At 37.5% G+C, this 12227-nt stretch overlaps 1 long non-coding RNA gene across 1 annotated transcript; it reads left to right on the forward strand.

The window, feature by feature from the left end:
* The first annotated feature begins 7368 nt into the window (after positions 1-7368).
* On the forward strand, positions 7369-9452 carry LOC129516856 (uncharacterized). Its single transcript, XR_008665882.1, has 3 exons — positions 7369-7427; positions 8604-8659; positions 9383-9452. It is a non-coding gene; the product is annotated as an uncharacterized LOC129516856 (long non-coding RNA).
* The last annotated feature ends 2775 nt before the right edge of the window (positions 9453-12227 follow it).

Genomic DNA, 12227 nt, shown 5'->3' on the forward strand with positions numbered 1-12227 from the left:
TTGTGGTGTTTCCAGCTTTGCTTTGCTTTTTCAAGATTGCTTTGGCTATTTGAGGTCTTTTGTGGTTCCATACAAATTTTAATATTGTTTGTTCTAGCTCTGTGAAAAATGCTGTTGATATTTTGATGGGGATTGCATTAAATATGTAGATTGCTTTAAGTACTTAGATTGTCTATTCTTCTTGTGTGAGTTTTGGCATATTTTATCTTTTAAGGAATTGCTCCATTTCATGTAGGTTATCAAATTTATGTGCATAGAGTTGTTCATAGTATTCCTTTATTATCCATTTAGTAAAGGATAATTATCCATTTATCATCCATTTTTATAGAGGAATTTGTAGTGATGTCCTCTCATTTCTGACATTAGTAATTTGAATCTGTTTTTTTTTTTTTTTTTAGTTAGCCTGGCTAGAGCCTCTTAATTTTATTGATCTTTTCAACCAGCATTTGATTTTGTTTTTTTCCTTATTGATTTTCTATTTTCGATTTCATTGATTTCTGCTCTAATTTTTATTATTTCATTTAGTTACTTTGGATCTAATTTGCTCATTTTTTCTGGTTTCCTCAGGTAGGAGCTTAGATGATTGATTTAAAAACTTTCTTCTTTGCTCATATATACACTTAATCCTATAAATTTCCTTCTACTTTAACTGCATCTCACAAATTTTGATTAGTTGTGTTTTCATTTTCACTTAGTTTAAAATATTTCAAAATCATCCTGGAGATTTCTTCTTTGACACATGTGTTATATGGAAGTGTGTTGCTTAATGTCCACATATTTGGGGGTTTTCCAGCTAACTGTTTGTTATTGATTTCTAGGTTAGTTCCATTGTGGGCTGAGAGTAGACGTTGTATGCTTTTCAGTTTTGGAAGTTTGAGCAGAGATATCCTCAAGTGCGGAGATTGTCTCCTCCATCACGTATAACCTACTTATCAACCCAATCAAAGGCATTCTTCATTTCTGTTACAGTGTTTTTGATTTCTAGCTTTCCTTTATGGTTCTTCCTTAGAATTCTGATGCCTCTGCTTACATTGCCCATCTCTCCTTGCATACTATCTACTTTTTTCATTAGAGCCCTTAGTAGGTCAATCACAGTTGTTTTAAATTCCTGGTCTGATCATTCCAACATCTCTGTCATATCTGAGTCTGGTTCTGATGCTTGCTCTGTCTCTTCAAACTTTTTTTCTCCCTTTTTGTGTGTCTTGTAATTTTTTCTTGATACCTAAACATGGTTTGCTGGGTAAAAGGAACTGCAATAAATAACCTTTTGGTGATATAGCGATCAATTCTAAGGTAAGGGAAGTGTTCAATAGTCCTATGACTAAGTTTTAGGCTTTTACTGAGATGTCTGAATATTAGCTAAATTTAAAAACTAGTATTGTTTTCTACTCTAATAATAAACTTCAGTGAAGTTAATGAAAAAAATTGTAATAGTAACAAAACTATGAAATAGTTAAGAATAAATTTAGTGAATGACCAAGCTCATGTTTTAATTATTTAATAAATGGTGTTGACACAATAGAGGTCTATCATATGTTACAAATTGAGTGTAAGAAATAAGGTGGTAAAACTCCTACAATAAAATCTAGGCTACATGCATAACCTATAATTTTTTGAAAGACTAAAAAAAAATTATTTATTTATTTGAGAGATAGTGGGAAGAGGGGTGGGGTTAGGGAGAGAGAGGGAATGAGTCTCCAGCAGGCTCCCACTGAGCGTGAAGCCCAATGTGGGGCTCGATCCCATGACTGCAAGATCATGACCTAAGCTGAAATCCAGAGTTGGTCCCTTACCAACTGAACCATCCAGGTGCCCCTTTGGAAGATCTTCTTAAATAAGCCTAGAAACTTAGATAGGCATATTTGATTTAAAAACATTTAAAATATATGGTAAAAATTCAATTAAAACAAATGCATATGTAATATCTATAAATATATGACATATAATATTTGTTATATTAACAGATGAATAGACAAACAACATGACAAACTTGACTAGGCAATGCATTAAAGAGCAAATCCAAATGACCAACAAACCTGAAAGGATTGTCAAACTCACAATCAGGAAAAGGCAAATTTAAGGTAATACCCAGATACCACTTCACATCAGATTGGCTAAAACTGAAAAGATTGCTAACACCAGTTGCTGCTGGGATGTAGGAAACAGGAGCTCTCAAATGTGCTTGTGAAAATATTAATTTAATCACTTTTTGGGAAAGCAACTAGGGAATATCAAAGTTTTAGAAATACACATGCCTTTTAACTCAACAGCTAATATTTTCTCAAATAACACAAAATAGTTCATAGGATCTTAAAATCCAAGAATCTGAGAGTTTCCTTCTATCGTTACCCCCAAATTAAACATTAATCATGAAGGATTATCCTCCATCTATGGAATTCTCAGTGAACTGAGAATTAAAATAGATATAGTACCATAAAAATGATCTAGCTATTGCTCCTCTACTGGATAAATTAAGGAAATACATTTGGATGCAGCAACTGCTTCAGAATGTCATTCCCACAAATAAAATGTAATGCCAAAACAAAGCAAGGGCAATGCATTGAAAAAATATTTTGTGTAAGTGCTGCTTCTTTTGTAAACCTTCCTTTACGATTATTTTCATTTTAAAATATACAGCAAATACTTAAAATAACAGATATTTACAGGGACCAGATAGAGAACACATGTGTAAACATTTGCCCTAATGCTTAAATCCTTAATTGAAGGAACTGAGTGAGTGTGTGCGGAGGAGGGAATGTTTGCTTGTGCTTACCACGTGCCCAGCATTGGGCCTGCAGTTTTGGGTTATTTACACTGTTGTGAGTGTTCTCCACTTGTACCTGTGAGACAAGGTGGCCTGGGGTCCTAGGGTCCACCATCTTCCATGGAAGAGCTGGGCCTGCAGCTTTGTAAGCAAGTAAACATCATACCACCTTTGAACACTAGGTATTGTCTCCATTTCGCAGATGAGGGAACTGAAGCATAGGGACGTTAGGTCATTGGCATAGGTCACATATCTGATAAGTGACAAGACAAAGCTTTTCACTATAGCACAGTTGTATATTCCAGTGATGAACAGTTGAGGGCCATTTTCATTTTATAATTCCATGTTTTTTTAATATATAAGAAAGACTACGAAAATCATGTCTAGCTTATAATGTCACATATATTATTGCCAAGTTTTAAAATGAATTGATTTTAAAGATAAATATTACACAACTAATAGTACGAATGGCATGTGGACATGACAACATATCAGGACTAAGTTTGTTTGAACTTTTTGCTCTTTCTTCTTTTTTCTACCAATAACTTTATATGTCACACAGTTACCTTACAGGATAAAATCACCGTTTGACATTTTACTATACAGTCTGGCTCTAGCCAGCTGACCTCTAAATCTCTCTTCCTGAGGACTGCGCACTGGAGCCCAGGAAGTTGATTTGCTGTACTTGAAGGACACATGGGCAAAGTCAGCTAGATGCCCACCACACTCTTTCTCTTTTTCCATTTCAAGATCTCCATTGTATCACTTCCACTAAGATGTCAAATAACACAGACTCAGAATGCTCTAATATCTCTTTTTAAAATAAAGCTGTTTATAAAAATCAATGGCTTATAAGGTATGTCTCTATATTCTGTGTAGTTAACCAATGAATGTTTATTATGCCCTTTTTGTATGTAAGGCACTATATTAACTTCTTTGAGCACTGTCTTCTTGGCTTCATAATCTTATAATTGAAGAGCATGAGATGTATATGTGAAAAGTGAACTTATAAAATAAAAAAAGTGGTGGTAGACTCCAGGATGTTCATTTTAAAAGGACAGTAGGATGCAATGGAAATGTCATAATTCAGAGTTAGATACCTGGGTCTGCTGCTCATTAATGGCATATTTGTGTGACCTTGGACAATTAACCTAAGTGTTCTGAAGATTTCTCACTGTAAAATGGGGAAAAATCTATTTTGCAGACCTGATTGGAAATCATGAGATAATGTTTTGCAAAATATTTCATAAACTTCATAGTGACCTGCAAGTATGTGTATCTATCTCTGTCTCTATCTCTATCATCTCTATCTCTATATAGTTTTTATTTATTTAAGTAAGCTCTATCTCCAGTGTAGGGTTTGAACTCATGACCCCAAGATCAAGAGTCAGTTGCTCTTCTGACTGACCTGGCCAGGCACTCCATGAGTATATTTCTATTTGTCACAAGGTTTTCTATGACAGAAGCATGTATTACTAATAGGAGTTTTAAGACTGAGTTACAAAATAACTGGTTTCATGTTTAGCCCTAGAAAAACAGTCGACTTATTTTTATTTATTTTTTATTAAGTTTTTAATTTTAGTTCCAGTATAGTTAGTTGGTATATAGTGTTATATTAATGTCAAGTGTACAATATAGTAATTCAAAATTTCTTTTTGTTTTTTAAAAAGATTTATTTATTCATGAGAGACACAGAGAGAAAGAGAGAAAGAGAGAGAGACAGAGACACAGGCAGAGGGAGAAGCAGGCTCTTCGCAGGGAGCCTGATGTGGGACTTGATCCTAGATCCTGGGATCATGCCCTGAGCTGAAGGCAGACACTCAACCACTGAGCCACCCAGGCAACCCATTTTTTTTTAAGATTTTATTTATTTATTCATCACACACACACACACACACACACAGACATAGGCAGAGGGAGAGAGAAGAAGGCTTCCCGCAGGAAGCCAGATATGGGACTCGATCCCAGGACCCTGGGATTACAACCTGAGCTGAAGGCAGATGCACAACCACTGAGCCATCCAGGTGCCCCAGTAATTCAACATTTCTCTACATTACTCAGTGCTCATCATAAGTGAACTCTTTAGTCCCCATCATCTATTTCACCTGTCCCCACCTCTCCTCTGGTGACGATCAGTTTTTCTCTGTAGTTAAGAGTCTGTTACTTTTATGATTTTCAATAAAGTCAGAGTGCACATACCCTGCAAATCAGCAATACACATCTACATATTAATTCTCATACATGGGCAAAGTGACAAGGGCAAGGGTGTTTATTTCAATGTTGCTGGTAATAGTCTCTCTCTATTTTTTACCTTTGTTCATTCATTTTGTTTCTTAAATTCCACACATGAGTGAAATCATATGGCATTTGTCTTTCTCTGACTTATTGCATAATATACTCTAGCTCCATCCATATCATTGCAAATGGCAAGATTTCATTCTTCTTATGGCTGAATAGTATTTTATTGTATATATAGACCACATCATCTTTATTCACTCATCAAAAGAGTAAATTTAATATAGTCAAAAGAAAGTATTGTATAATTACAAAATTCCCCCCTTGGAATGATTAAATAAGAAACTATTCTAAATGTGAAAGAACTTATTAGAAAAGACTCATTTGTCCTACCAGATTCCAAGACTTTTTATAAAATAATGGTGATTAAATCAACATGGTGTTGATATTGGGAGATGCAAATAGACTCCATACATGCATGTATGTACACACACATCCACATACCTACATACACCCTTTCACATACACATGCACAAAAACTTGGAATATAACAGAGGTGGCATTGTAGACTGTTGGTGGAAAAAGACTATTAAATGGAGTGGACAATTGTTAACCAGATGGGAAAAAATAGGATAAGATACCAACCTCACACTCTCCATAAAATAAATTAATAATGTTCTGGTAGATTATAGATCTAGCTTGTAAAAATCTAAATCTTAAAACTTTTGAAAGGAAATACAGAAGAGTATATGACATTAGGATAGGAAAAGGTTTCTTAAGGCAAATTAAGGACAAATCATCAAGAAAGTTGGAAATTTTTGACTATAGTAAAATTAAAAATTTCTGTATGACTCAACAACAGACCATAAACAAAATTAAGAACCTTTACTGGAAGATTAAATTATCATCCATAGCTAACAGAAGCTTTTGAGTGTAGAATAGAAAAACAGATACAAGCAAATTGGAAAAACACTAAAAATAAAAACAAAATAGGTCTAAAATATGAATAGATAATTCACAAGAGGAAACATGTGGTCCATAGCCATATATAAAGATAGTCAAACTCTCAGTAATTTGAGGAATGCACCCATAATCAGCAAAAATTTAAAGTCCAATTATATCACCTGTTGGTGAGAATATGAGGTGAGTGAGAACTCTTGCTTGTGGAAATAATGTAAATTAGCACAATTCTGGAGGATACTTTTACGATTTTCAATAAAGTCAGTGCACATACCCTGCAAATCAGCAATACACATCTACATATAATTCTCATACATGGGCAAGGTGACAAGGGCAAGGGTGTTTATTTCAATGTTGCTGGTAATAGTAAAAATGGTAAGTGTGGGATCAGTCAAATTGCCTGTCGGTAGAGACATGAACAAGCAAGCTCTGGTTTAGTCTTACCATGGAGGGTTTAGCTGAAGGAAAAGATGAAATAAAGAAGTAAAAGAAAATTATCAAAACGGCTAAATCTCATTAATATCTGAAACAAAGCAAACTGCAGAATGATACAGTAAATGTGATATAATTTCTGTGTAAATCCTATAGCATTTAAAAATTTACACATAGGGATCCCTGGGTGGCGCAGCGGTTTAGCGCCTGCCTTTGGCCCAGGGCGCGATCCTGGAGACCTGGGATCGAATCCCACGTCGGGCTCCCCGTGCATGGAGCCTGCTTCTCCCTCTGCCTATGTCTCTGCCTCTCTCTCTCTCTCTGTGTGTGTGACTATCATAAATAAAATTAAAAAAAAAACCTTTAAAAAAATAAAAAATAAAAATTTACACATAGTTTATGGATATACACTTGCATAAAATGTGCTTGGAATGATATAATCGAACTTCAGTTTCCTGTTACATCTGGTGATGTTGGGCAATTCCCTGGGGTGGAATCTTAGTTGTTTCAAATATTTTATTCCTTAACAGAGGGATCTGAAGCAAATAAGGAAAGATGCTAATGTTTTAAAAATCAGAATGATAGGAAGGAGTATAAACCATCATTTTTACTATTTTATCAAATGCTTTTCTTCTGTATCTGTCACAATTTTTTTTATGATCCAGGAACTTTACTCCCCATTATTACCTAGGAGAAATTAAACATATATTCACAAAAGACCTATACAAGCATGTTCATGGCACCTTTATTCTTAACAGCTCTACGCTTGACATAATACAAACGTCCGTCAACAGAGGAATGGTAGTCACACAGTGAAATGCTGCTCAACCATAGGAAGAAATGAGCTGCTGCCAGACATAACAACGTGGATGAATCTCATAAAAGCTTATGTTGAGCTAAAAAGAAAAAGACACAAGGAAGCCACATTGTAAGATTCCATTTATATACAGCAGGGTTGGCCACATTAGTTGAATAGCCCAGCACAAAGTGAAAATGGGGGCCCATTGTTCATGAAGCCGGAAAACAGTATCTAAAGGTACTAAGATCTAAAGCTTTTTCTTCTTCCAAAGTCTTTTGAATTTTCATGGCACTTTTAATTTGTTATTCCATGGGGTTCTCAACAAAGAAAAATTAAAACTTAAAATTGTTATATTTAAATTTAATATTAAATATTACAATTCATTGTTCATCCTTATAATGTGCCATGCTAGTTTTAAATGCAAATGTAAGAACATTCATCTCGTATGAGGAATAACTGAAATTACACAACTGGTGCTTTGTGGCTCATGCATACACATGTATTTCGTTCTTATCCAAACAATGAAAGTGCTGCACAAAACTCATAGAACTGTTACTATTTCACAGCCTTCTATGTGAGCATTGTACCAATGCTCTGCTCCTTCTGTTTAACGATGAGTAGGGTCTGAAGGGTAAAGGGACTATGGGTCACACTCTGGCCTATCCTTCCTTTCCTTTTATAGCACCGTTTACAGGATCAGTGATCGACCAATCAGGGAAGTAACACAACTAGCAAAGGACATGATAGGGCTCCTTGGTCATTAGTGTCTCCTAGAACCCCGTTGCTTTCCTTCTGTGTTTGAAGCAAGTTCTGATTGGAATGGAAAGTGTGACTTCTGAGGCTCGTGGTGCCCATGCTTACTCATTCCTAGAGGTAACCTGCTTACCTCACGCTGAGTCTCACTGAAGCCTCCCTCATCATTTGTCCTCTGGAATTGTGTCCTCCTGGGGCATGTAGAGCCCACGTGTGAATGGGGCAACAAGGAACAGCAGATGCACACCATTGGTCCTTTGTCCAATCAGACGCCTCTTACGAAACACAAGTTCAAAGATAAAGTTATTGAGAATTTCAAAAAAATAATAGTATCAGAGCACTGAACTAAATGTGAAGCCCCTTTGAGCATAGTTCTATCTGTATACATTTCAGTTAATGCGTGGATATATTTCTCACAATTCAGCAAACTTAAAATCTGTGCAACTTGTTATATGTAAGTTGTAAGTAAATAAAAAATAAAATGACAAAAAAAATGACATCCCCCTCCCAGTTTTCTCCTAAGTGTAAAACTACAGAATTTTATATTTTGATTTAATTTTTCTGGTGACCAATCATGTACTGAACAAAATCAAATTGATTAAATAATCAATAGATTACTAAATTGATCAGTTACCAGCTTCCTCTTCCATTTCCCTCCAGCTCTGTGACCTACTTCAATAGTTGAAAATAGCAAAACTATTACGCAGTAACAGAAGGTAATTTATTTTGTCTTGTTCCATATTTTTTTTTTACAAAGAAAGTGTAATTATCCGTTTGAATAGCATAATACATGAAAAAGAAGGTTGTAATGATCAGGCTACAATTTCAACAAAAAAGGTATTTCTTCTTTTATGCTTCATGAAACATGTAATGTGTCTGCAATTTATGAGGAATTTACATTCATTTTTCTCAGTGACAGTATAAGCCCCTAGAGAGAAAAGGCTTTGATAGGGATCATGATATTTTGCCTCAATGTACTCATTTATCCTGGTCAAGGATGCAAATTGGAGGACGTTTCCCTCAGTGCCATGATAATCACACATTGAGAAGGAAGAGAGTTCAGTATTGCTGGACTTTTGTTCACACTTAGTTATCACATTTGCAATGCGATCAAGAGCTTTAACATACTGTCCTAAGATTTTATTTTACCATTTTTCCCAATGACTAACGTCCAGCAGGATAGTGAATTATTTTTACATTTGTCTGTAATACAAAAGCTAACATACCATTTAATTCTTAGTTCGTGGAGGCAATGTTTGACAGAAGTACTTTGTAAAGAGATTTAGGAATACGTCTTTTTTAAGTTCTATGTTATTTGTTCAGAGCTAATTTATTACCTTGAATATTTGCTATCTTTAAAGGGAAAAATCATTTTAAGAGAGTACAACAAATGGAAAAAATTTCAGGCATGAAAAGTTTCTTATTTTTTTATCTTGCAGTCCAACAAATTGCTCAGTGCTTCTACATGTTGTCTATGGGAGGTGATCCTGAGGGGAGGTGTACGGTGAGCGGAGTCAACAGCATTACAAGCTTGTCCAAAGGAAGACAACAAAACAAGGGCAACACTTTCCGAATCTCAAAAACCATTACCAGCATTATTCTTGTCTGAATTACTATTACTATTACTATTACTAACGATTCAATTCGCTCTTTTTTTTTCAGTTTGAAAGTGATAGTGTATAGCTGAAGATGTTTCTCCTCTTGTTCTGAATCATTATTTTGATCTTTCACTGAATGGTTCATACCGTGGGCCCTCTGGGACTTAATTCAACAAGTCCGAATCCGAAAACATCATTCTCCTCCTTAAACCAGCTCTTCCTTTTCTCTTAATTCAATTTTATCATCCTTTCAACCACCAAGAGATTTTGTCCACCAAGGGCCTCAAGAATCCACTAGTCTCTTCTCCAGCATCCTCTACCCTCCTCTCCTAGGCCCTCCTTTCCCTCTGACCTGCAATAGCACACTACTTCTCTTCCCTGCCTTAATTTCTGCCCTTTTTACTGCATCGTGTGGAGTCCCCCAGCCAAATGCATCTCCATAAGATGCCGTTTTGAATCTATAATTTTTAAAAAAGATTTATTTATTTATTCATGAGAGACACAGTGAGAGTGAGAAGCAGGTTCCCTGTGGGGATCGCCATGTGGGACTCGATCTCAGGATCCCAGGATCATGACCTGGACCGAAGGCAGATGCTCAACCACTGAGCCACCAGATGTTCCTCGAATCTATAACTTTTAAAGAACTCAGCTAAGATAATTAATCTTTCAGAGGAAGACTGATCACGTGAAGGAACAAGCAGTCCCTGGTGCTCACTCTCAGTTGCCTCAGATGAATTTATCACAGAGGTGGAGTTGGAGAATCATCGTCACCTAGGGCTGTCAGCGTCAACATTCTTCATGATATTGTCAGCCCATTTTGATACAGGGAATTAGAGCTGCAAGATCCTTTTGTGTCTTTCTGACCCCAAAGAAATGTGCATTCCTAACCTTTACTCCAAAAATAGTCTTTTATAGCCATTTTATTTTTTAACATTACGGACTGCATAAAAAATCATGAAATTATAATGTGTAATACACCAGAGGGGATCTGGAGACAATTTGTATCATGTTCAGTGAAAAGATCCATTACATTTACTTTATATAATTGTATACTTTGTAAATATTAGATATTGAGTATGCTTAAAATGTTCAAATAAAATCCTTCAGTTTTTATTTTGAGATTTTATTTATTTATTCATGAGAGGCACAGAGACACAGGCAGAGGGAGAAGCAGGCTCCACACAGGGAGCCCAATGTGGGACTCGACCCCAGGACTCCAGGATCACACCCTGGGCTGAAGGCAGGTGCTAAACCGCTGAGCCACCCAGGGATCCCCAACTTTAATATTAAGTTTTATGCTTTTAATGGTTGTACTTAATTTCTGGTTAATACTTTTGGATAACAATCTCTTCATTTTTCTTGATAGTCCCCATCAAAGAGAAATCTTGTTCACCTAGGTATGTGATTCTAAAAATTAGAGCCATTTGGAAACCATTCAAGTGAAGCATTTATAACAGTTGACACTGTACCTAAGGCAGCTCTTTTTTTTCCCTTCAGAGATGTAACATTAAAATTATTTTTAATGTGAATAGATCTTAAATCTACTTCAATTGTTCCAGCTCAGAATTTCAAAATAATGATGAAGCTCTAATTTGCAGAATGTGGCTGCATTTTAAAGCCATCACCTGAAACTAGTTTGAATCAGAAAGGGGGGGCCAATGAAGCCACAGAGCCACAGAAGTAGAATCATAGATATGATTTGGTGGTGCCTGCCAAGAATTTTGCCTGAGTCTGCTCCCATTCCCACCTCCCGCTGGTTAGTGTACTAGGGCTGCCTGCTGGCCTCCTGTGGTCCTAGGGCCGGGAGCTTGGGCACTTCTGCAGGCCCGCTGTCCCTGATGGGCGGCAGCGCATGGGGCAGCAGGCTGCCGAAGGTCATGCCCCGGGCCGGCCGCTGCGCACCTGCTCATCTACAGTGGTGGGGACTAACACCTGCTCATGTAGCTCGGTGGGGACTAGCAGCCTGCTCATCTAGCTTGGTGGGGACTAGCGTCCGCTCATCTGGCCGGGTGGGGACTAGTGGCTGCTCATCTGGCCCGGTGGGGACTAGTGCCCACTCATCTGGCTTGGTGGGGACTAGCACCCGCTCATCTGGCCCGGTGGGGACTAGCGCCCACTCATCTGGCCTGGTGGGGTCTAGCGCCCACTCATCTGGCCCGGTGGGGCAGCGCTCATTGGCCGTGGGGACTAGCGCCCACTCATCTGGCTTGGTGGGGACTAGCACCCGCTCATCTGGCCCGGTGGGGACTAGCGCCCGCTCATCTGGCCCGGTGGGGACTAGCAGCTGCTCATCTGGCTTGGTGGGGACTAGCGCCTGCTCCTGTGGGGGGGAGGGCGACTAGCGCCTGCTCATCTAGCACAGGGGCAACTGGTCAGCTGGGCAACTGGTCAGCTGGGAGCACCTGGTCATCCCAAAGAGAGACAACTTCTCTCTTGAACTCCTGAACAGTTGTACTTTTTATGGTTTTCTTATCACTCTCGTGTTTTTCAGTGAATCATTTTATTGTTCCAAACAGAAAGCAGATCTCTTAGAAGACTGAAGCTGTGACTTCATCCTTTGTACCCGAGGACGTGCACCTGGAACATCCTCCATGAATGTCTGTTGGATTGCACTGAATATAGAGAATTTTTTTAAGCTTTTATTTATTTATGATAGTCACACAGGTAGAGAGAGAGAGACAGAGAC

This window comes from Nyctereutes procyonoides, unplaced genomic scaffold (genome assembly GCF_905146905.1).
Source record: "Nyctereutes procyonoides isolate TBG_1078 unplaced genomic scaffold, NYPRO_anot_genome, whole genome shotgun sequence".
In the NCBI taxonomy this organism is placed as follows: Eukaryota; Metazoa; Chordata; class Mammalia; order Carnivora; family Canidae; genus Nyctereutes; species Nyctereutes procyonoides.